Raw genomic sequence first — 26,406 nt, 5'->3', positions numbered from 1 at the left:
TTTCTCAATGATTCAACCTTGCTAAACTCATCACCCAATATCAGTCCTTCTTACAAGAACTTTCCTGATGAAGTTAATTATTTGCCAATGGGTTCCAACTTCTAAACACCTACATATCTGGTTTAGGAGCTTCTATGATAGAGGAGAAAACTAGTTGATCTCTTTAGGCAATCTTAATGCTGTATCTACCATTTCAGACATTAATTTATTTTCTCCACTATATATTTTTACTTCCAAAACTTCCATAGTATTATTGGATTAATAAACTTTTATCGAGATGTCGAGATACAGTGTGTTTTTAAAAACATAAGCTGACTTCTGGTTTCTAATTCCACATGTAAGGAGCTTGGGAGTCACCACTCCACCCTAACAAGAAGTAAAAAGCTGAACAGGCTAAAAATCAATTCTTCCAAGATCTGTAAGAGAGGTCAGGATGCAGTGCAAACCACTGGCCCCAGGACTGAAGAGGTAGACAATAAAACAATGGAGTCCTATGATCACCACTATGGGAACCAGTACCAGAACAGGAAAACCTGAACTGTAATTGATGCCTTGATGGAATTTCAGTGAGGACAATCCTAAAAGGATAACTCCAGGGGGACCCAGGTATACTCCCTCGCCAGCTTGTCCATTATGAATGGATTTTCACAGTAGATATCAAAGAAACATCACTTCACTTCAAGTTTCCAGCAGGGGGAGGGGAAAAAGAACCATTTAAGAATATGCCAGTGGCCAGGTGTGGTGGCTCATACCTGTAATTCTAGCACATTGGGAGGTTGAGATGGGTGGATCACCTGAGGTCAGGAGTTCGAGACCAGCCTGGCCAACATGATGAAACCCTGTGTCTACTAAAAATACAAAATATAAAAATTAGCCAGGCATGTTGGTAGATGCCTTTAATCCCAGCTACTCGGGAGGCTGAGGCAGGAGAATCCCTTGAACCAGGGGTCGGAGCTTGCAGCAAGCCGAGATCACACCAATTCACTCCAGCCTGCGTGAAAGAGTGAGACTCTGTCTCAAAAAGTAATACATAAATAACAATAAAAATATGCCAGAGCACTCTGTTCTTCTCAACAAGCCTTGATCTCAGGAGAGACTAGTTAACCAGAGCCTACCCCGCTGGGATAGTACCACATTATCAAAAACTAATTGACCTGAAGGAAAGGAAATATTCAACTCTAGTCAGCTCTTGCCTTCCATTTAAGAGAAGAAATGTCCAGCTCCAGCCCAAGCTAGCCATCCTCTCCCACCTAAGTGGTGAGGGGGAGAAAAAACTGAAAAACACTTGTGAAGTTCACAATCAAAAGTCATAAGCTCACTAAAAGACTGAGGCCTAATCCTAGAACTATAGAATGCTTTCTGTCTTCCCAAACCTCACCATCACATTACTAAAGGCCCATTTACAGCAGTTTCTTTTGCCAAGTACATCATGTCCAGCTATCAAGAAAACATTACAAGGCATATCAAAAGGCAAAAATCATAATTTGAAAGGACACCTGAATCAGACATGGCACGTATATTGGAATTATCAGACCAGGAATGTAAAACAACTATTATGAAAACTATGGTTAATGTGCTAAGTGCTCTAATGGATAAAGAAGACAGTATCCAATAACAGATGGGCAATAGAAGCAAAGAGATGGAACTCCTAGGAAAGAACAACAACAAAAAACAAACAAAAACAAAACTAGAGATTTAAAAAACTGCTATAACAGAAATGAAGGCTTACTATTAGACAAGACACAACTTATTGGTAAACTGGATGCAGCTGAGGACAGAATCTCTGCACTTGAGGATATCTCAGCAAACACCTCTAAAACTAAAAAGCAAAGAGAATAAAGATTAAAGAAAACAAAACAGAGTATTTAAGAACTGTGGGAAAACTACACAATGTCTAATATACACATAATGGGAATACAAGAGGAGAATAAAGAGGGAAAGAAACAGAATAAATATTCTACACAATAATGACAGAATTCCGCCAAAATATTGTCAAACACTAACCCACAGATCCAGAAAACTCAGAGAACACCAATTAGAATAAATGTCAAAAAACTACACCTAAGTTTATAATTCTCAAACTACAGATACTCAAAGAGAAAGAAAAAAAAAGTCCTGAAAAAATAAAGAGGAAAAGAACACCTTACTTATACAGAAAAAAAGATAAGAATTACATCTAATTTCTCCCTCAGAAGCCATGCAAGCAAGGAGAGAGAATAGAATGAAATATTTAAAGTGTTGAGAGGGGCCAAGCATGGTAGCCTGCAATCCCATCACTTTGTGAGGCTGAGGTGAGCGGATTGCTTGAGACTAGGAGTTCCAGACCAGCCTAGGTAACATGGTGAAACTCCATCTCTACAAAATACAAACAAAAAAAACAACAAACAAAAAAAAAACATAAAAAAACTAGTCGGGCATGGTGGTGCATGCCTGCAGTCCCAGCTACCTGGGTGGTTGAAATGGAAGGATCACTTGAGCCCAGGGAGGTCAAGGCTGCCTTGAGCCGAGATTGTGCCACTGCACTCCAGCCCAGACAACAGAGTAAGATTCTGCCTCAAAAAAAAAAAAAAAAAGGTTTGAGAGGGAAAAAACCAATCCAGAATTCTGTACCCTGTGAAACTATCCTTCAAAAGTGAAGGAAAAATATTTTATAAGACAAATAAAAACGGAAGGAAATTGTTTCCAGTAGACCTGCCTTGCAAGAAATGTTGAATTCTTTAGCTAGAAGGACAATAATACAGGTCAGACACTCAGATTTACATAAAGAAAGGAAGAGGATAATAGAAGGAATAAGAGAAGGTAAAATTAAAACTTTTATTTTTCTTATGCTTAATTGATCTAACATATAACAGTTCGTTCAAAATAATCTCAATGTACATATCTCATGTATATGTGTATATATGCTTATGCATGCTTACATATAAGCAAATTGAATGACAGTAGTAATACAAAGAATGGCAGAGGTGAATTACAATTGTTTTCATAAGGTACTCACACTACCCATGAAGTGGTGTAGTGTTACTTGAAAGTGGACTTGGATTAGTTATAAGTCTATATTGCAAACTATGGGACAATAATAAAAAGAAAAAAAAAGAACTGACATGCTGAGAAAGAAAAAAAATAAAATTATATAAAATCTTTAAAATCGCAAAAGGAAGAAAAAACGGAAGAAAAATAGGAACAAAGAACAAGGACAACAAATAGAAAACTGTAACAAATATGGTAGATATTACTCCAACAGAACATCAATGGTCTAAATGCACCAACTAAGACAGAGATTGTTAAACTGGACCAAAAAATAAGATCAAATTATTTGTTGTCTACAAGGAATGCACTTTAAATATAAAGACACATATAGATTAAAAGTAAATGGATAGAGAAATATAGCATGCTAACACTCATCAAAAGTAAATGGGAGTATCTATATTAATTTCAGACATAGCAGACTTCAAAGCAAGGAAAGTTTTCAGAGATAAAAATAGTGTTAAAGGGGTCAATTCTCTAAGAAGACAACAATCCTTAACATGTATGTACCTAACAACAGAGCAAGAAACTATGTGGGGGTGGAAACTGATAAATTGGCAAGAAAAAACTGATGAATCTACTATTATGGTTAAAAACTTCAACACTCCTCTATCAAAAATGGGCAGATCTATCAGGCAGAAAATCAGTAAAGACATAGTTGAATACAACACCATCAATCAACTGGATATAAGTAACATCTGTAGACTACCTGAGACAGCCAATAATACCAGCAGAATACTCATTCTTCTCAAGCTCACATGGGAACACTCACCAAGATAGACTACATTCACAGTCATAAAACACATATTAACAGATTTTGAAAGAACTGAATCCAAACAACATCTGCTCTCAGATCACAAAAGCATTAACCTAGAAATAAACAACAGGAAGATAACTAAAATTCCCAAAATATGTAGAGATTAAACCACACACTTCTAAGTAACACACGGGTCAATGAAGAAACCTCAAGAGAAATTTAATAACATTCTGAACATAGAGAAAATGAAAATATAACTTATCAAAATGTGTGGGGTAAAGTAATATCAGTGCTCAGAGGAAAATTTATCATATTAAATGCAATATTAGAAAAGAAAAAAAGATATAAAATCCATGACCTATGTCTGCTCTTTGGGAAACTAGAAAAAGAATGTCAAATTACATCCAAAGTAAGCAAAAGAAAAGAAATAATAAGGATTAAGAAATAACTTAATGAAATTGAAAACAGGAAATAAATAGAAAAAATCAACAAAAGTAAAAATTAATTCTTTGAAAAGATCAGTAAAATTGATGAGCCTTTATCCAGACTCCATAAAAAAAAGTAAGGACACAAATTACTAATATCAGAAACCACTACAGAGGAGAGAAATCACTACAGATACCATGGATGTGAGAATAATAATAAAGAAATATTATCAACAATTCTATGCCCAGAAACTTAATACCCTAATGGATGAAAGTCTGAAAGACACAAGCTGCCAAACAACTCTATGCCCAGAAATTTAATACCCTAATGGATGAAAGTTTGAAAGACACAAGCTCCCAAAACTCATATGAGAAGAAATAAATAACCAGAATAGGCCTATGTCTATTAAAGAAACTGAGTCAATAATTAATTACCTCCCAAAATAGAAAGCACCAGGCCCCTGTTGGTTTGCTGGTGAATGCTACCAAACTTTTAAGGAAGAAATTATACCAATACTCTACAATCTCTTTCAGAGGATAGAAGTGGAAGAAATACTTCCTCATTTGATGAAGCCAGCATTACCCTAATACCAAAACCAAAGATATTACAAGAAAAGAAATCTACAGATGAATCTCTCTCAGGAACACAAATTGCAAAAATCTTCAACAAAGTATTAATAAACCAAATCCAATATTGTGTAAAAAATTATATACCATTACCAAGAGGGATTATCTCAGGAATGTAAGGTTGGTTCAACATTCAAAAATCAATTAATATAACCCATCACGACAACATACTAAAGAATCACATGATCATATCAATAGATGCAGAAAAGCATTTGACAAAATCCAACATCCATTCATGATTTAAATATATATATTTTATATATGTATTTATATATTTTATATATTTATACTATATTATTTATTAATATTATATTTATAATATATAATATAGTATATATTATATAATTAATATAATAATAAATATAATATTAATATTATAATTATATTAATAATTATATTAATGTTTATAATAATGATTATATTATGATATATTTTATATTTTAATAATTATTTAATAACATTTATATATTTCATATATTTATGTTATATATATAAATATGATATACATTTATATATAAATAATATATATTCAATAATATACATTTAATAAATATATATTAAATAATATATTAAATATTTTATTAAATATAAATTAAAATAATATATTTAATAATATTTATAATAATTAATAATTATATTAATAATATATTATATATTAATATTATATTATAATAATATATAATATGTAAATTATATTATATATTATATATTATATTATAATATAATTATAATATAATAATTATATTAATATTATATTATTATTTATATATTTATATAAATAAATAAATATATATATATAAATCCTCTCAGTAAACCAGGAATAGAGGGGAACTTCCTTAACTTGATAAAGAATATCTATGAAATCCCGACAGCTAACATACTTAATTGTGAGAAATTCAAATCCTTCCTACTAATATCCAGTGCAAGGCAAGCATGTCCCCACTTACCACTCCTTCTCAACAGTTTATTGGAAGTTCTAGCAAACGTGGTAAGACAAATAAAAGAAAGAAAAAGTATACATATTGGGAAAAAATAAAACTCTCTTTTTTTGCAGAAGACATGATTGGCTGTGTAGAAAATCTGAAAGAATCAGCAAAAATACTCCTGGAACTAATAAGTAATTACAGCAAGGTGAAAGAACTGACAAATACATAAATGGAACAAAATAGATAGCCTAGAAATAGACCTACATAATTATAATCAGTTTAACTTTGATAAAGGAACAGAAGCAATACAATGAGCAGAGATGGTGTTTTCAACATGTGGTGCTAGAACAACTAGACATCCACATACAAAAAAATAATGAATGGAGACACAGACCTTTAACTCAAAATGGATCATAGCCCTAAATGTGAAAATAATATAGAAATCCTAGATGACCTTAGGTATAGTGATGATTTTTTAGATATCAAAGCATGATCCATGAAATAAATAACTGATAAAGTGGACTTCATTAAAACTGAAAACTTCTGCTCCATAGAAACACTGTCAAGACAAAAGAATGGGAAGATAAACCACAGAATGGAGAAAATATGTGCAACAGACACATTTGATAAAGGACTGTTAAGCAAAAATACGCAAAGAATTCTTAAAACTCAACAATAAGAAAAAAACTCAATTAAAAACTGGGCCAAAGATCTTAACAAACACTTCAACAAAGAAGATACACAGATGGCAAATGAGTACATCAAAACATGTTTAACAACCTATGTCATCCGGGAAATGCCAAATAATCAGATACCACTACATATCTATTAGAATGCCCAAAATCCAATACACTGGCAACATCAAATGCTGACAAGGATGTGGAGCAACAGAAACTTTCATTCATTGTTGGTGGGAATGCAAAATTGCATGGCCACTTTGAAAGACTGTGGCAGTTTCTTACAAAACTAAGGACACTCTAATCAAAGGATCCAAATATTGTGCTGTTTGGTATTTAGCCAAATGAACTGAAAATTTCAGTCCAAACAGAAGCATGAAGACAGATGCTTATAGTAGCTTTATTCATAATTACCAAAACTTGGGGGCTAGCAAGATGTCCTTCAGTAGGTAATTTGATAAATAAACTGCAAAATATACACACAATGGAGTATCATTTAGCACTAAAAGAAATGAGTTATCGAGCCATGGAAAGACATGGAAAAAACCTTAAATGTACATTATTAAGTGAAAGAATGCTCATTTCTTTGCATTCTGACTGATCAACATTTTTTTTTTTTATTTCTTATTTGTTTTCTAAAAGTTGAGCACAGAGTATTCATTATCCTGAGGCCGAGAATTTCTGGATGAATGTGGTTAAATCACTGGAACAATAAAGCAAGACAGTTAAGAAAAGCACCTGGCACAAAGTAAGCACTTTAAATATTTGTTTGAAGAATCAATGGTGGAGAGGTCATTACTTTGCAAACATAGAGCTCTAGTGATAAAAATGAAGTAATCTTTGATACAAAATTGTAAATTTATCCTTTTTACTGAGGGTGGGTGTGGAGGAACATAATTCTGAAGTGCATGTCCCATTCATAATGATTAACAATAAACAATAGAATGACCAAGTAAATGAATTGTGTTGAGTCTTTTAAGAGACTCACAATAGTAGAATCATAATTTGATAATATAAAAGTAAATTTTTAAACAAGCAAAACAGAATCATGTTATTTATACATTAAATAAAAACTGCTGGCCAGGCACAGTGGCTCATGCTTCTAATCAGAGCACTTTGGGAGGCTGAGACTGGAGGATTGCTTTAGCCCAGTAATTCAAAGCTGCAGTGAGCCAGGATCATGCCACTGTACTACAGCCTGGGTGACAGAGCAAGACTGTGTCTCAAAAACAAACAAAAAAAGATTTAATTCAAGAATAGCATGTACTAATAAACAAGGAAAAGAGTTCCTTAAACTACCACTTTCACTTTTTCATTTAGAAATTTTAGTTTTCTTTACAAACGCAAAATACTTTCATGTTTAAGGCATTTTAATTACAAATAATTCTTTTTCTGTCTATCTCTATTCAAAATATCAACAATATGACTACCCTCTAAACAATTTACATTTATATTCAACCATATATTGGCCTCCTGCTATATACCTTCATGAGGACCCTAAACTCTAAGCCGTATCAAATTGTTCGTCCAACACCTCTCTGTATCTTGTGCATAAAGTATAGGCCCTATTTGTTTACTTAGCTAGAATACTCAGTTATAAATGACATGATTTCTTCAAGTGAAACAAAGAAAATGTCTTTATAATATATTCAGCTAGCCTCAGGAAAATCAAACTTTTATAACTGATAATTAATATACAGTAAACATACTGGACTAGTGTTGTCTTTATATGATGCCTGTATTCAATATGTAATTGATCTGATTTGTTCAAAATAAGGACAATATTTTCCTGATTGATTATATTTCCTTTAAAATATAGATTCAACAAAATACATTCTCATAAAAAGCAAAACTTTCTTTTTCATGCCTCTAATAATTTAGTGTTACTAATCTACGGCAGAGGAAACCCAGAAACGATTAATGGAAAATACACACATACACACACACACACACACACACACACAGTGGGGAGTATAGACTTCACCAATCGTCAGAGTGAGTAGTAGCACTAACAGAACACGCTAAAGAAACAACACTTTCAGAACATCAGGAGCAACAGCTCTAGAATTACAGCCCTAGTAAGAAGGATCTCGCTATCCTAACTTGCCACACTATTGCTTAAGACACTATATTACAACATACTCTATCTTTCCTAAAGAAGAAAATCTAACACAAAATTTGTATGGATATTTGAGTGGTAGTTTTTAAAATGTGAGCATTTTTGTACTTAATCTGAGTTTGTAGTCCAAATTCATGTTTCACTAAATTCTAATATGCCCTAATATTATCCTATGTATGAGCAAATTCCCTCTTGCACAAATACTCATAATCACATTATGACTTTAATTCCATGTCCTACCAAGTAACCCCTAAGTACATGTTGCTGAGTTGATTATAAGTTCCATACATGAACAAATATACTCAAAATTTACATGTTCATGTCCACATAGGATAAATGGATAAATAAAATGTGGTATGTACATACAATGGAATATTATTTAGCCTTAAAAAAGAAATTCTGACATATACTATGTCCTGATGCTTGTTTACATGGATGAACCTTGAAGACATTATGCTGAGTAAAATTAGCCAGTTCACAAGAGGACAAATATTGTGATTCCACTTATATGAAATACATAGAGTAGTCAAATACATGGACACAGAATGGAGAATGGTGGTTTTTAGGGAATTGAGAGAGAAGGAAATGAGAAGTATATTATTGCTTAATGGGTACAGTATTTCAATTTTGGAAGATAAAAAAATTTCTGGAGATACATGGTTGTGACAGTTGCATGACAGTCTGAATGTGCTTAACGACATTGAACCATACACTTAAAAATTGTTAAAATGATAAATGTTTTATATATACATATATATTTATTTATTTATTTATTTTATTTATTTATTTATTTTTGAGATGGAGTCTCGCTCTGTCTCCCAGGCTGGAGTGCAGTGGCACAATCTTGGCTCACCGCAACCTCTGCCTCCTGGGTTCAAGCGACTCTCCTGCCTCAGCCTCCTGAGTAGCTGGGACTACAGGCACCCACCACCACACCTGGCTAATTTTTGTACTTTTAGTAGAGGCAGGTTTTCACCGTGTTAGCCAGGATGGTCTCGATCTCCTGAACTCGTGATCTGCTTGCCTTGGCCTCCCAAAGTGCTGGGATTACAGACATGAGCCACTGTGCCCAGCCTATATTTTACTACAGTTGAAAAAGAAGTACATTAACATATTCATGTAAGAGCGAATATCTAAAAATAAGATATTTTTAGGCTAATACAGAATAGTAAATGAAAGTAATGGAAGATGTTCTTTGAATTTGGCGATACTTGCAAAAGGTTGTTCATAAGCTTTTTGTAGGAAAGGTAATAAAGAAAAGACTTAGTAAAGGCTGCTTTCTTTAGGATCTAGAAAGCTGGCATTTTGAAGGGTTGAGAGGATAATTTTTTCAATCTTCAGTAAGTCTACTGGGTACATGCTCTATAGAAAGCTCTTGGCAAGAAGAATAGGATTTGGCGCATGCAGAATTTTCATTTTAAGAATAACTTCTTCTCTAAAGCATTTTCTGATATCCCATTTCTTTAGAAGATTTGCTCATTTGCTTTTTTCCCTCCTTCCAATGAACCCTATTCAAACGTTTTATAACATGTTGTAAGATGATTACAACACTAATTTGTTTACATTTTTATCACCTACTATAAGACATTAAGCTCCTCGAGGGTCTTTCAAACATTTAGCTCACAGTTGGCACTACATAAATTTTTGTTCAATGAACTAATAGCTGAACAAGTGAACAATTTTATATATCAAACAAATAAGTACTGAGTGTCTATCCTAAAATACATGAAGTTCAGTGGAAATAACAAAGCTCAAAAATTATATGGTCCCTGATTCAAGGTATTAAGCAAATCCAGTAATCCTCCTGTTATAGTTTGGATGCCCCGCCAAAATTTCATGTTGAATTGTAACCCCCAGTGTTGGAGGTGGGGCCTATTGGGAGGTGTTTGGGGGCATAAGGATGGATTCCTCATATCTTGATGCTGTTCTTAGACACTGAGTGAGTTCTCATGACATCTGGTGGCTTATAAGTGTGTGGTACTTCTCCCCAACTCTCTCTCTTGCTTCCGCTTTTGCCACGTGAAATGCCTGCTCCTGCTTCACTTTCCACCATGAGTAAAAGCTCCCTGAGGCCTCCCCAGAAGCTGAGGAGATGCTGGCACCATGCTTCCTGTACAGTCTGCAGAACAATAAGCCAATTAAACCTCTTTATAAATTATCCAGTCTAAGGTATTTCCTCTATAGCAAAGCAAGACCTGCCCTAACAGTGAACATTGGCACCAGGAGTTTTGCTATAAAAATACCTGAAAATGTGGAGGTGACTTTGGAACTGGGTAATAGGTAGAGGTTGGAAGAGTTTGGAGGGCTCAGAAGAAAACAGGAAAATGAGGGGAAATTTGGAACTTCTTAGAGACTGGTTAAATGGTTGTGACCAAAATGCTAATAGTGATATGGACAGTAAAATCTGGGCTGATAGGTCCAGTTTTTTGTTGTTGTTGTTTTTTTCATTGAAGTGCTAATATCCAAGACAATGGAAAAAAAGCTACTAGGGCATTTCAGACACCTTCACAGCAACCCTTCTCATCACTAGCTCTGAGGCCTAGGAGGAAAAAATGAATTTGGGGGTTAGGGCCTCTATTGCCCTGCACAACCTCAGGACACTGCTTCTCGAAACCAGGCCACTCAAGCTCCAGCCTCGGCTCAGGGGACCTGAAGTACAGCTTGGGCTGCTGCCATTAAGGTGGAAGCCATAATCCTTGGCAGGTTCCCTGGGGTGTTAAGCCTGTGGGTGCACAGAGTGCAAGAGTTAAGGAGGTTTGGCAGCCTCCACCTACATTTCACAGGATGTCTGAGAAAGCCTGGGTGCCCACACAGAAGCCCACTGCAGAGGCAGAGTCCCCACCGAGAACCTCTACTAGGGTTGTTTCAAGGGGAAATGTGGGGTTGGAGGCCCCACACAGAGTCCTCACTAGGGTACTGCCTAGTGGAGCTGTGGGAAGGGGACCACCATGCTCCAGACCCCAGACTGGTAGAGCCAGCAGCAGCTTACACCCTTTGCCTGGAAAAGCCACAAGCACTCAAAAACCTGTGAGAGCAAGCGCAAGGGCTGACCCCTACAATGTCACAGGGGAAGAGCTGCCCAAAGCCTTGGGAGCCCACCACTTGTATCAGTGTGCCCTGGATGTGGGACACGGAGTCAAAGGAGATTATTTTGGAGCTTTCAGGTTTAATGACTGCCCTGCTGGGTTTCAAACTCACTTGAGACCTGTAGCCCCTTTCTTTTGGCTGATTTCTCCCTTTTGGAAGAGAAATGTTTCCCCAATGCCTATACCCCCATTGTATCTTGGAAGTAAATAACTTGTTTTGTATTTTATAGGCTCATAGGTGGAAGGAACTTGCCTTGTCTCAGAAGAGACTTTGGACTTTTGAGTTAATGCTGAAATGAGTTAAGACTTTGGGGAACTGTTGGGAAAGGCATGATTGCATTTTACAATGTAAGAAGGACATGAGATTTCAGAGGCGCCAGGGCAAAATCATACAGGTTGGATGCCCTGCCCAAATCTCATGTTCAATTAAAATCCCCAATGTTGGAGGCAGGGCCTGGTGGGAAGTGCTTGGGTCATGTGGGAGGATCCCTCATGGCTTGATGCTGTCCTGGGATAGTGAGTGACTTCTCATAAGATCTGGTCATTTAAAAGTATGTGGCACATCCCCTCCCCACCCCGCACACTCTCTCTCTTGCTCTTGCTTTCACTATGTGAGGGGCCTGCTCTTGCTTTGCCTTCCCCCATGAGTAAAAGCTCCCTGAGGCCTCCCCAGAAGCTGAGCAATGTTGGTTGCATGGTTGTACAGCCTGTAGAATGGTGAGCCAATTAAACCTCTTTTCTTTATAAATTGCTCAGTCTCAGGTATTTCTTTATAGTAACTCAAAAACAGCCTAACACACCCCCAAATAGGTTAATACTACAAATATCATTTTTAAAAGATACAAATAAAGTACTACAGGTAATATGTATAAACAAGAATAATCACACACTATTGTGGGTGAAGGAGAAGATCAGGAAAGGCTTGATGAGGAGTTAATATTTGGCCCAGATATTAAAGTGCAGACGTTGTTTAAATAGGGGTGGGAAGGAAAACATGAGCATATTTGTGTAAAAACAACAATGGCATAGTAACAGTAAGTTACAACAGAAGTTCTCAAAACTTTGGTCTCAGGTCACCTTTACACTTTTAAAATAAGAATCCTGCCCCCCATGAAAAAAACTTCTATTTTTGTGAATGACCTGTATCTGTACTTACTGTATTCAACTGAGAAATTTAAAAATCACACATACATTCCATTAGTCATCAGAGTAATGACATCATCAAACATCTTTAGCCTCTGGACAGCTCTCTGGTATATTCATACTAGAATAAGGGTGAAGAGAAGTAAGGCAAATAACATATTAATGTAAGTATTAAAGAGTTTTGACCTCACAGCCACCTTGACAGGGTCTTAGAGAAACCCTAGACACATTTTCAGAACTCCTGGGTGGCAGCGTAAAAAGGTGAGAGTAAGGAAGCTAAACAGGCAAAGCAAGAATACATCCAGTGTTACTGAAGGCCAAGCTAAAGATTTTGAAACACACAAATATTAAAGGTTTTTTTTCTAAAAATAAGTCATATAATTGTGAGCTGACTTTAGAAGGGTTCATTTAGGACACAAATAGATGAGGAAGCATGGGAATGCAAACTAGAAGCCAGCTCGAGGCCGACAGAGTGTATACCAGTATAACTGTTATGGTTCCTTTAAAATGCCTGTATTTTCTTTCTTGCAGGGGAGAATGCTGCAAGAAAGAAAACACAAGCATTTTAAAGGAACCATAACAGTTACAAAGAATCAGGAGACAATGCAGGATGGTATAGGAGGCCAAAGGAAGAATACATTTCAAGGTGGGACTGATTAAGAAAAGAACATCAGCCAGGCACAGTAGCTCACGCCTGTAATTCCAGCACATTGGGAGGCTGAGGTGGAAGGAGCATTTGAGCCCAGGAGTTCAAGGTTACAGTGAGCTATGATCACAGCACTAAACACCAGCCTGGGAAACGCAGCAACACCTGGTATCAATAAACAAAAACACCAAAAAAGGAAAGGAAAGGAAAGGGAAAGGGAAAAGGAAAAAGGAAAAGGAAAAGGAAGAAAGAGGGGAAGAAGGGAAGAAAATTGAAAAAAAAAAGAAAAAGAAGTCATAAAGGAATTGGTAATCTATAATAGAGGAGTGTTTATGATTGACCAGATTTCAAGAAATTAAGGGGAAAATGGAAGATGAGGCAGTTCTGGCATAAGCAAAGATAACTCATTTGCAACTCTGATAATAAAATAAAGGATAGTGAGCAATTCCTTTGATTTGAAACTGAATAAAAGAATTGGTGATGAGGAAAATATTAAGGAAAAAAGGATTGACAATGGAGCAAGGTTTCAGGGAAGCTGGGAGAAAACTAGGTCAAAGAAATATAAAGAGTTGTTTGTCAAAAGAAAAGACCCTTCTTTACTGTGCAACAGAGCTAAAAGGAAAAAGGTTAGCTAAGAGTGTAGGGAATTAGTGGATAAGAGAAAAATGAGCAGAGGAATGCACTGAATGGGCATTATGGAATTTGGCAGAGAGGGGATACTATGTAGACATAAAACTAAGGTAAAAAGAAAAGTAGAAATTAAAGAAAAACCTAAAAATAAATTTTATTTACCATGAGTGTGCATGATCAACAAGGATGACAGAAGACCACAAGTTAAAATTCCAATATTCCAACTGGAATGCAAATAAATTTCTCAGGTGGGTGGAAAGAAAGAAGAAATGTTGCCTTACACTAGACCTGCATTGTCTAATATTGGTAGGTTCTAGCCACATGTGATTCTTTAAATCTAAATTTGTTAAAATTAAATCAAACTTAAGCATCAGTTATTTGACAGATTTCAAGTACTCAGCAACCCTGTGTGGCTAATGGCTACCATACTGAACTATGTAGATTGTGAACATTTCTTTTTTAAAAAAAATCTTTTATTTTAGATTCAGGAAGTATATGTGCAGGTTTGTTACCTGGGTATACCGAGTGATGCTGAGGTTTGGGGTATGAATGATCCCATCACCCAAGTACTAAGCATAGTACCTTTTACTTAGTACTGCCACCTAGGCTGGAGTGCAATGATGTGATCATAGCTCACTCCAAGCCTCAAACTCCTTGGTTCAAGTGATCCTCCCACCTCGGCCATCCAAGCAGCTGAGGTTACAGGTACATACCACCATACCTAGGTAATTTTTAATTTTTTGTAGAGATGGGGCCTCACTATGTTGCCCAGGCTGGTCTTGAACTCCTGACCTCCAGCAATCCTGCCTCCTAGACCTCCCAAAGTGCTTGGATTACAGGCATGAGCCACTGTACCCAGATGATAGTAAATATTTCTATCACAACAGTAAGTTCTATCAGATACACCTGCCCTAGATGCATTTTTTTGTTTTGTTTTGTTTTTGAGACAGAGTCTCACTCTTGTCACCCAGGCTGGAGTACAATGGCGTGACCCGGGCTCACTGCAACCTCCGGCTCCCAGGTTCAAGCAATTCTCCTGCCTCAGCCTCCCAAGTTGCTGGGATTACAGGTGGCCGCCACCACGCCCAGCTAATTTTTGTATTTTTATAGAAGCAGGCTTGCACCATGTTGTCCAGGCTAGTCTCGAGCTCCTGACCTCAAATTATTCAAGCACCTTGACCTCCCAAAGTGCTGAAATTACAGGTGTGAGAATAAGGCCAATGTACTTATTCTAAGGATAGAAAATAATGTATTCTATACTATCTAGATTTAAGTACTTATTATGCATCAGACACCATGCTAATCACCTCACATATATAATTGCATGCAGTCCACAGAATGGTGTTTTGAGATAGGTTCTATAACAGTTTTATTTTACAGATGACAAACAGATGAGAGAAATAATTTGTTTTACATCACACTGTAGCAGAGGCAAGATTTAACTCCAGAGCTTTCTGACTCTAAAGACAGTTGAATTAGGAAGAAGCCTAATCTTTTAAACATTTTAAAAATGTTTAAAATCCTCCTACTTTTAACCTGAATAGTCTTTTCCTTGGATAATCAAAATACAATGAAACATACAAGGAATAGGAGTGCAGAGGTAACATAAATCAATTAGTTAATAAAAATAAAATATTTATGCAATATTGAAGTACAAACCTGAAACATTTTAGATTTGAAAGTGCAAAAAGTAAAGTTAGCATAGCGACTTTGCTACAACTTTATTAGTGAGTTCATGTCAGGTGGGAAAGTTATTGTTGCCATGGGAACTACAAGAATACTACCATTTTACACTTATATAACACCTTTCATTTGATGAGCTCCAAGAGACTTATAAACATTAATTCATTAATAGTCCTTTTTATTGAAAGTACATCAAAATTTACCTAATAGCATACAACAACAATTGTAAACCAAACAAAAGGGAACTTCATTGCTCTCTGACAGATACACATAGCTTATCCACCATCTACTACTATTTAAGAAGAAAGAAGTAGAGACAGTAATCTTATACAGACATTCACCTTTTTGTTTCATGTACCAAACTGAAACCATCTCCTATTGTTTTATTGTCAAAAATATGCAGCTCTTCTTCCACCCACTCGTTAATTTCTTTTTTCATGTGTTCAGTTAATTGCCTGGGAATATTTTTTTAATGCCACTACATACACTTACCTGTGCAGCTCTAACCACTAAGATATTCACTAGCTTATATCTGATACTTTATTTAAAAGACGTCTGAACTCATTTTAAATTGGGAAGAATAAACTGGAATATGAAAGGTGTGTGTGTGTGTGTAATTAAAAGTTTGAAAACTGAAAAGTAAAAAATCCTTAGTTGTTCATGCATTTTTTTCTTAAATTATTAAAAGAAAATGTTTGTTTCAATATTCTAAAAACCTAACAAAATAGTAGGCTAGAAAATTTAGGTCAGGTCAACAGTCTATTCAGTCTAATTTTTTTAAATAGAGTCATCTAAGGCTAATTTACGGGATGACAAATTCTTAGATAATTTTATGAAGCTGTCTTAAAAAAAAAAGTAACTTGCCACCAATAACTTATTAGGACCCATTAATCAATAATGGTGGCAGACGGTTTTCAAATTTGTATTTTTCAGTTGGCATACTTTACTACTTTCTGAGCTAATGTCATTTCTGATATATTCCATCAGTCAATTAATTCACAAGGCCATCCCTGATTCAAGGGAATGTAGAAATAGCCTGGGAGGAGCTGCAAAGTCACATTGGTTTTTTGGCGGTGTTGTTGTTGTTGTTGTTATTGTTGTTTATGTAAAAAAAAAAAAAAAGGCTGGGTGCAGTGGCTCACATCTGTTATCCCAGCACTTTGGGAGGCCGACACAGGTGGATCACCTGAGGTCAGAAGTTTGAACCAGCCTGGCCAACATGATGAAACTCTGTCTTTACTAAAACTACAAAAACTAGCCGAGCATGGAGGCACACACCCCACTAATCCCAGCTACTCTGAAGGCTGAGGCAAAAGAACCGCTTGAACCTGGGAGACAGAGGTTGCAGTGAGCTGAGATGGCACCATTGCACTCCAGCCTGGGTGACAGAGCAAGACTCTGTCTCAAACAACAACAACAACAAAAATATACATTCAAGGATGGGAAGAATTTGTAGACATTTTTGCAACCTACCACAGAGAGAAATCTTTCTAAAATGTATTATGCCTAAACTTCTTATGAGTGATAATTTAGAATTTATTGCCTCAAGATTATCAGGAAAACCCATCATTAACAAGTGCATCATTTTACAGTTTTGTATATTAAGATTTATCTTTTTTCGCAATGTCATATTTCCAGCTATTATCACTGCTTCTGCTCGAATGTTCCCATCCAATCCTCTCCCAACACAAACACATATTTAACTTGTTTCTCCTGCTGAAAGCTTGTTTTATGACTGAGAAATCATATAACACAAAAACTGTCGTATACTCTGTAAACAAGGGCTAATAAGAAGGTAGCAGATACTTCTGAGACTCAAACATCTTTCTCTGATTACTATTATGTTCTGGTTACATCTGTCATTCTAGTCAAAGAATCACTCTATATGAAAGATGGTATTATTAAAGAAATTTTCACCCTAGTAACTAATCTATTTTATAATGTTAGGTCACTGAACATAATTGGCCCATAATTTTTTAACAGCCTATGTCAGTGTAAACAACGTTAACATACTTAGAATAATTATCCTTTTTATAACCCAGTTTGCCTACAATATTTATTTATTAAGCATTTTGAGTTTTGAATTCTGTTGCTTTTCATCAATAACTTTTGCACCTCATTTGTATTCTTCCAGCTATTCTACTTCTACTGTTCATCAGTTGAAATGGTCATCAAAATGTAATAAGTTGATCGAAGACTCTCAGATATTACTTTAGAATATATTCCTTTTATGAAAGCTGCATCTGTATTTGACTTGGTAAGATAATAAATTCAAGAAAAGCCCAACTGAGACCTCTAACATACTCTTCTACAATATATGAATTTTATACTAAATAAGACTATAATATTCTCCTCTACAAGTGGAAACCACATCCCCATAGGAAATCGGGATACTGAACTATTAATAGTTTACCCAGGTTTTCTCTGCCTACCATGGAACCTTAAACTTCATCACAGCCTAAGCACTGTAAAACATTATAATTTATGTTCATATAAATGAAACTCTCTAGACATTCTTCATCTTGTCTACTACTTAATGTTTCTGATGTTTTTAAGACAGAGAAGTTCTCTGCATTCAACCTGAGAAAAGACAATGTCAAAATAAATTTATATATCAAATAAATACTGTCAGAAGCATTGCTATAAGTCTGGTAATGTTTTAAAATGTTGTGCCAGTAAAATGAATAGTTATGATACGTAAAATTACTGATAGTGTTTTTTGTTTGTTCCTTTAATTTCAGGATGTGAATATCTACAATGTCCTTATTGTTCTTTTGAGATCCTTTGTTTCATTCTGTCATAAAGTTCTGGTGTTCCTGGGCCATTCCAGAACTCTGACATTAGCCTAGACCACAGCTCTAATCCTATGCTTTTCAAAAGGTGATCCTATAATACTATTTTTCTTTTTCACCAGAAAATTGACATAATTGGTCAACCCCTAACCATCTCCTGCTTTGCATAGGAACATTAACCAATCATAGGATATCCACCAAACACAGTATAATGTAGGGATTAAGACACATAACCCACACGTACATCCTGTTTTTATAACTTGAAAATATATCCAGAATTCAGCTTCTTAAATTACCATCCGCCATTACCTGCACCACTACCAACTAGATCCAAGCCACCATCATTGCTAATGTGTATTATTGCCACAGCTTCCTAGTCTTTCTGGTTTTGCCTTTGATCCCATTGTCTATTCTCAATACAGCAGCAAACATGATTATGTTAAAACAGAAACAAGATCATGTTTCAAAACTCTTCCCAAATTCCTGTAATAGCTTTTACTTTATTGGGGGTTAAAAACCAAAGTGCTTATAATTGTCTAGAAATTCTAATAAGAGTTTGGCTCTTCTCTATCTGGCTTCGTTTCCTACTACTCCTCTTTCTCTTACTCCCTGGCCTCCTTGTTGTTCTTTAAGCATACAAAGCATGCTCCCATGTAAGGGAATCTGCATTTGCTCAAGGATTTCCCTGGAATATTTTTCCCCCAAAGCAACAGTTTATCTGGTTTGCTCACTTCCTTCATGCCTCTGCTCAAAAATGACTTTACGGCCGGGCACGGTGGCTCATGCCAGTAATCCCAGCACTTTGGGAGGCTGAAGCTGGTGGATCACAAGGTCAGGAAATCAAGAGCATCCTGGCTAACACAGTGAAACCCTGTCTCTACTAAAAGTACAAAAAACTAGCCGGGCATGGTGGCGGGCTCGTGTAATCCCAGCTACTCAGGAGGCTGAGGCAGGAGAATCGCCTGAACCAGGGAGGCAAAGGTTGCAGTGAGCTGAGATCGTGCCACTGCACTCCAGCCTGGGCAACAGAGCAAGACTCCAACTCAAAAAAAAAAAAGAAAAAGAAAAAAAAGAAAAAAATGACTTTCATAGAAAAGCCTTCTTTTGATGCTTTCATCATGAAATCTTTGCCTGTGCCTATGTCCTAAATGGTATTGCCTAGATTTTCTTCTAGGGTTTTTATAGTTTGGGGTTTTACATTTAAGTCTTTAATCATGTTGATTTAATTTTTGTATAAGGTATAAGGAAGGGATCCAGTTTCAATGTTCTGCATATGGCTAGCCAGTTCTCCCGGCACCATTTATTATATAGGGAATAATTTCCCCATTGCTTGTTTTTGTCACGTTTGTCAAAGATCAGATGGTTGTAGATGTGCTGTCTTATTTCTGAGTTCTCTATTCTCTTCCATTGGTTTATGTGTCTGTCTTTGTACCAGTACCATGATGTTTTGTTTACTGTAGCCTTGTAGTAAACTTTGAAGTCAGGCAGCATGATACCTTCAGCTTTGATCTTTTTGCTTAGAATTATCTTGGCTATATGGGCTCCTTTTGGTTCCATATGAATTTTAACATAGATGTTTCTAATTCTGTGAAGAATGTCAATGGTAGTTTAATGGGAAAAGCACTGAATCTATAAATTACTTTGGGCAGTATGGCCATTTTCACTATATTGATTCTTTCTACCCATGAGCATGGAATGTTTTTCCATTTGTTTGTACCCTCTCTGATTTCCTTGAGCAGAGTTTATAGTTCCCCTTGAAGAGGTAAAAAACAATTGCAACAAAAGCAAAACTTGACAAGTCGGATCTAATTAAACTAAAGAATTTCTGCACAGCAAAAGAAACTATCATCAGAGTGAACAGCTAACCCACAGAATGGGAAAAATATGTTTGCAAACTACCCATCTGAAAATAGCCTAATATCCAGAGTCTACATGAAACTTAAGCAAATTTACAAGACAAACACAAACAACCCAATTGTGTTTCTCAAAACACACTTCTCAAAAGAAGACATTTTTGCAGCCAACAAACAGGAAAAAAAGCTCAACATCAATGGTCATTAGAGAAATGCAAATAAAAACCACAAAAGATACCATCTTGGCTGGGCATGGTGGCTCACACCTATAATCTCAGCACTTTGGGAGGCCAAGGTGGGTGGATCACCTGAGGTTGGGAGTTTGAGACCAGCCTGATCAACATGGAGAAACCCTGTCTCTACTAAAAAATACAAAAAAACTAGCCAGACGTGGTGGCACATGCCTGTAATCCCAGCTACTCGGGAGGCTGAGGCAGGAGAATCACTTGAACCCGGGAGGCAGAGCTTGCAGTGAGCCGAGATTGTGCCATTGCACTCCAGCCTGGGTAACAAGAGCAAAACTCTGTCTCAAACAAAAAAAAAGACACTATCTCATGCCAATCAGAATGGCAATGATTAAAAATTGAAGAAACAAGATCCTGCGGCTGAGGTTGTGGAGAAATAAGAATACTTTTACACTGTGAGTGGGAATGTAAATTAGTTCAACCATTGTGGAAGACAGTGTGGTGATTCCTCAAAGACCTAGAACCAGGGCGGTTCCACGATGGCCGAATAGGAAGAGCTCCAGTCTACAGCTCCCAGCGTGAGCAATGCAGAAGACAGGCGATTTCTGTATTTCCAACTGAGGTAGGGGGTTCATCTCACTGGGGCTTGTCAGACAGTGGTTGCAGGACAGTGGGTGCGGCACACCGAGTGTGAGCCGAAGCAGGGTGAGGCATTGCCTCACCCAGGAAGCACAAGGGTCAGGAAATTCCCTTTCCTAGCCAAGCGAAGCTGTGACAGACGGCACCTGGAAAATTGGATCACTCCCACCTTAATACTGCGCTTTTCCAATGGTCTTAACAAATGCCACACCAGGAGATTATATTGCGCTCCTGGCTCGGAGGGTCCCACGCCCACAGATCCTTGTTCATTGCTAGCACAGCAGTCTGAGATCAAACTGCAAGGCGGCAGCCAGGCTGGGGGACAGGCGCCCCCGCAGTTGCTGAGGCCTCAGTAGGTAAACGAAGCAGCCCAGAAGCTCCAACTGGGTGGAGCCCACTGCAGCTGAAGGAGGCCTGCCTGCATCTGTAGACTCCACCTCTGACGGCAGGGCATAGCTGAAAAACAGGCAGCAGAAACCACTGCAGACTTAAATGTCCCTGTCTGACAGCTTTGAAAAGAGTGGTGGTTCTCCCAGAATAGAGTTTAAGATCTGAGAATGTACAGACTGCCTCCTCAAGTGGGTCCCTGACCCCCGACTAGCCTAACTGGGAGGCATCGCCCAGTAGGGGCAGACTGACATCTCACACGGCCAGGTACCCCTCTGAGACGAGGCTTCTAGAGGAAAAACCAGGCAGCAACATTTGCTGTTTAGCAATATTTGCTGTTCTGCAGCCTCTGCTGCTGATACCCAGGCAAACAAGGTCTGGAGTGGACCTCCAGCAAACTCCGACAGACCTGCAGCTGAGGGTCCTGATTTTAGAAGGAAAACTAACAAATACAAAGGACATCCACACCAAAACCCCATCTGTACGTCACCATCATCAAAGAACAAAGGTAGATAAAACCACAAAGATGGGGAAAAACAGGGCAGAAAAGCCGAAAATTCTAAAAATGAGAGCGCCTCTCCCCCTCCAAAGGAACGCAGCTCCTCGCCAGCAATGGAACAAAGCTGGACGGAGAATGACTTTGACGAGTTGAGGGAAGAAGGCTTCAGACGATCAAACTTCTCCGAGCTAAAGGAGGAAATTCGAATGCATCACAAAGAAGCTAAAAACCTTGAAAAAAGATTAGATGAATGGCTAACTAGAATAACCAGTGTAGAGAAGTCCTTAAATGAACTGATGGAGCTGAAAACCATGGCACTAGAACTACGTGACGAATGCCCAAGCTTCAGTAGCTGATTTGATCAACTGGAAGAAAGGGTATCAGTGATTGAAGATCAAATGAACAGAATGAAGCGAGAAGTTTAGAGAAAAAAGAGTAAAAAGAAATGAACAAAGTTTCCAAGAAATATGGGACTATGTGAAAAGACCAAATCTATGTCTGATTGGTGTATCTGAAAGTGACGGGGAGAATGGAACCAAGTTGGAAAACACTCTGCAGGATATTATCCAGGAGAACTTCCCCTACCTAGCATGGCAGGCCAACATTCAAATTCAGGAAACACAGAGAACGCCACAAAGATACTCCTAAAGAAGAGCAACTCCAAGACACTAATTGTCAGATTCACCAAAGTTGAAATGAAGGAAAAAATGCTAAGGGCAGCCAGAGAGAAAGGTCGGGTTACCCACAAAGGGAAGCCCATCAGACTAACAGCAGATCTCTCGGCAGAAACTCTACAAGCCAGAAGAGAGTGGGGGGCCAATATTCAACATTCTTAAAGAAAAGAATTTTCAACCCAGAATTTCATATACAGCCAAACTAAGCTTCATAAGTGAAGGAGAAATAAAATCCTTTACAGACAAGCAAATGCTGAGAGATTTTGTCACCATCAGGCCTGCCCTACAAGGGCTCCTGAAGGAAGCACTAAAAATGGAAAAGAAAAACTGGTACCAGCCACTGCAAAAACATGCCAAACTGTAAAGACCATCGAGGCTAGGAAGAAACTGCATCAAGTAACGAGCAAAATAACCAGCTAACATCATAATCACAGGATCAAATTCACACATAACAATATTAACCTTAAATGTAAATGGACTAAATGCTCCAATTAAAATACACAGACTGACAAATTGGATAAAGAGTCAAGAGACCCATCAGTGTGCTGTATTCAGGAGACCCATCTCACATTCAGAGACACGCATAGGCTCAAAATAAAGGGATGGAGGAAGATCTACCAAGCAAATGGAAAACAAAAAAAGGCAGGGGTTGCAATCCTAGTCTCTGATAAAACAGACTTTAAACCAACAAAGATCAAAAGAGACAAACAAGGCCATTACATAATGGTAAAGGGATCAATTCAACAAGAAGAGCTAACTATCCTAAATATATATGCACACAATACAGGAGCACCCAGATTCATAAAGCAAGTCCTTAGAGACCTACAAAGAGACCTAGACTCCCACATAATAATAATGGGAGACTTTAACACCCCACTGTCAACATTAGACAGATCAACAAGACAGAAAGTTAACAAGGATATCCAGGAATTGAACTCAGCTCTGCACCAAGTGGACCTAATAGACATCTACAGAACTCTCCACCCCAAATCAACAAAATATACATTCTTCTCAGCACCACACCACATTTATTCCAAAATTGACCACATACTTGAAAGTAAAGCACTCCTCAGCAAATATAAAAGAACAGAAATTATAACAAACTGTCTCTCAGACCACAGTGCAATCAAACTAGAACTCAGGATTAAGAAACTCACCCAAAACCGCTCAATTACATGGAAATTGAACAACCTGCTCCTGAATGACTACTGGGTACATAACGAAATGAAGGCAGAAATAATGATGTTCTTTGAAACCAAACAGACAATGGCACAACATACTAGAATCTCTGGGACACATTTAAAGCAGTGTGTAGAGGGAAATTTATAGCACTAAATGCCCACAAGAGAAAGCAGGAAAGATCCAAAATTGACACCCTAACATCACAATTAAAAGAACTAGAGAAGCAAGAGCAAACACATTCAAAAGCTAGCAGAAGGCTAGAAATAACTAAGATCAGAGAAGAACTGAAGGAGATAGAGACAGAAAAAACCCTTCAAAAAATCAATGAATGCAGGAGCTGGTTTTTTGAAATGATCGACAAAATTGATAGACTGCTAGCAAGACTAATGAAGAAAAGAGAGAAGAATCAAATACACGCAATAAAAAATGATAAAGAGGATATCACCAGGGATCCCACAGAAATAAACTACCATCAGAGAATACTATAAACACCTCTATGCAAATAAACTAGAAAATCTAGAAGAAATGGATAAATTCCTGGACACATACACCCTCCCAAGACTAAACCAGGAAGAAGTTGAATCTCTGAATAGACCAATAACAGGCTCTGAAATTGAGGCAATAATTAATAGCTTACCAACCAAAAAAAGTCCAGGACCAGATGGATTCACAGCCGAATTCTATCAGAGGTAAAAGGAGGAGCTGGTATAATTCCTTCTGAAACTATTCCAATCAATAGAAAAAGAGGGAATCCTCCCTAAGTCATTTTATGAGGCAAGCATCATCCTGATACCAAAGCCTGGAAGACACACAACAAAAAAAGAGAATTTTAGACCAATATCCCTGATAAATATCGACGCAAAAATCCTCAAAAAAAATACTGGCAAACTGAATCCAGCAGCTCATCAAAAAGCTTATCCATCATGATCAAGAGGGCTTCATCCCTGGGATGCAAGGCTGGTTCAACATATGCAAATCAATAAACGTAATCCAGTATATAAACAGAACCAAAGACAAAAACCACGTGATTATCTCAATAGATGCAGAAAAGGCCTTTGACAAAATTCAACAACGCTTCATGCTAAAAACGATCAATAAATTAGGTATTGATGGGATGTATCTCAAAATAATAAAAGCTATTTATGACAAACCCACAGCCAATATCATACTGAATGGGCAAAAACTGGAAGCATTCCCTTTGAAAATTGGCACAAGACAGGGAAGCCCTCTCTCACCACTCCTATTCAACACAGTGTTGGAAGTTGTGGCCAGGGCAATCAGGCAGGAGAAAGAAATAAAGGATATTCAATTAGGAAAAGAGAGAAGTCAAATTACCCCTGTTTGCAGATGACATGATTGTATATTTAGAAAACCCCATTGTTACAGCCCAAAATCTCCTTAAGCTGATAAGCAACTTCAGCAAAGTCTCAGGATACAAATTCAATGTGCAAAAATCACAAGCATTCTTATACACCAATAACAGAGAGCCAAATCATGAGTGAACTCCCATTCACAATTGCTTCAAAGAGAATAAAATACCTAGGAATCCAACTTATAAGGGATGTGGAGTATTTCTTCGAGGAGAACTACAAACCACTGCTCAACGAAATAAAAGAGGACACAAACAAACGGAAGAACATTCAATGCTCATGGATAGGAAGAATCAATATAATGAAAATGGCCATACTGCCCAAGGTAATTTATAGATTCACTATCATCCCCATCAAGCTACCAATGACTTTCTTCACAGAATTGGAAAAAACTATTTCAAAGTTCATATGGAACCAAAAAAGAGCCCGCATTGCCAAGTCAATCCTAAGCCAAAAGAACAAAGCTGGAGGCATCACGCTACCTGACTTCAAACTATACTACAAGGCTACAGTAACCAAAACAGCATGGTACTGGTACCAAAACAGAGATATAGACCAATGGAACTGAACAGAGCCCTCAGAAATAATACCACTCATCTACAACCATCTGATCTTTGACAAATCTGACGAAAGCAAGAAATGGGGAAAGGATTCCCTATTTAATAAATGGTGCTGGGAAAACTGGCTAGCCATATGTAGAAAGCTGAAACTGGATCCCTTCTTTTTCCTTATACAAAAATTCATTCAAGATGGATTAAAGACTTAAATGTTAGACTTAAAACCATAAAAACCCTAAAAGAAAACCTAGGCAATACCATTGAGGATATAGGCATGGGCAAGGACTTCATGTCTCAAACACCAAAAGCAATGGCAACAAAAGCCAAAATTGACAAATGGGATCTAATTAAACTAAAGAGCTTCTGCACAGCAAAAGAAACTACTATCAGAGTGAACAGGCAACCTACAGAATGGGAGAAAATTTTTGCAATCTACTCATCTGGCAAAGGGCTAATATCCAGAATCTACAAAAAACTCAAACAAATTTACAAAAACAAAAACAATCCCATCAAAAAGTGGGCAAA

At 37.1% G+C, this 26,406-nt stretch overlaps 1 protein-coding gene across 20 annotated transcripts in view; it reads right to left on the bottom strand.

Annotated features, from left to right (window-relative positions):
- FOXP2 (forkhead box P2) overlaps positions 1-26,406 on the bottom strand; it is a 603,320-nt gene that overhangs the window by 412,939 nt on the left and 163,975 nt on the right. Inside the window, exon 3 of one of the 20 annotated variants that reach the window (XM_063708042.1) lies at positions 24,592-24,753. The exons of the other annotated variants lie outside the window; for them this stretch is intronic. The gene's annotated coding sequence lies outside the window, so the exon portion shown is untranslated. The remainder of the gene's footprint in view (positions 1-24,591; positions 24,754-26,406) is intronic. 20 annotated transcript variants of the gene reach the window in all.

This window comes from Gorilla gorilla, chromosome 6 (assembly GCF_029281585.2).
Source record: "Gorilla gorilla gorilla isolate KB3781 chromosome 6, NHGRI_mGorGor1-v2.1_pri, whole genome shotgun sequence".
Lineage (NCBI taxonomy): Eukaryota > Metazoa > Chordata > Mammalia > Primates > Hominidae > Gorilla > Gorilla gorilla.
Note: the sequence above shows the minus strand (reverse complement) of the source record. Positions and strands in the feature narration are given on the sequence as shown.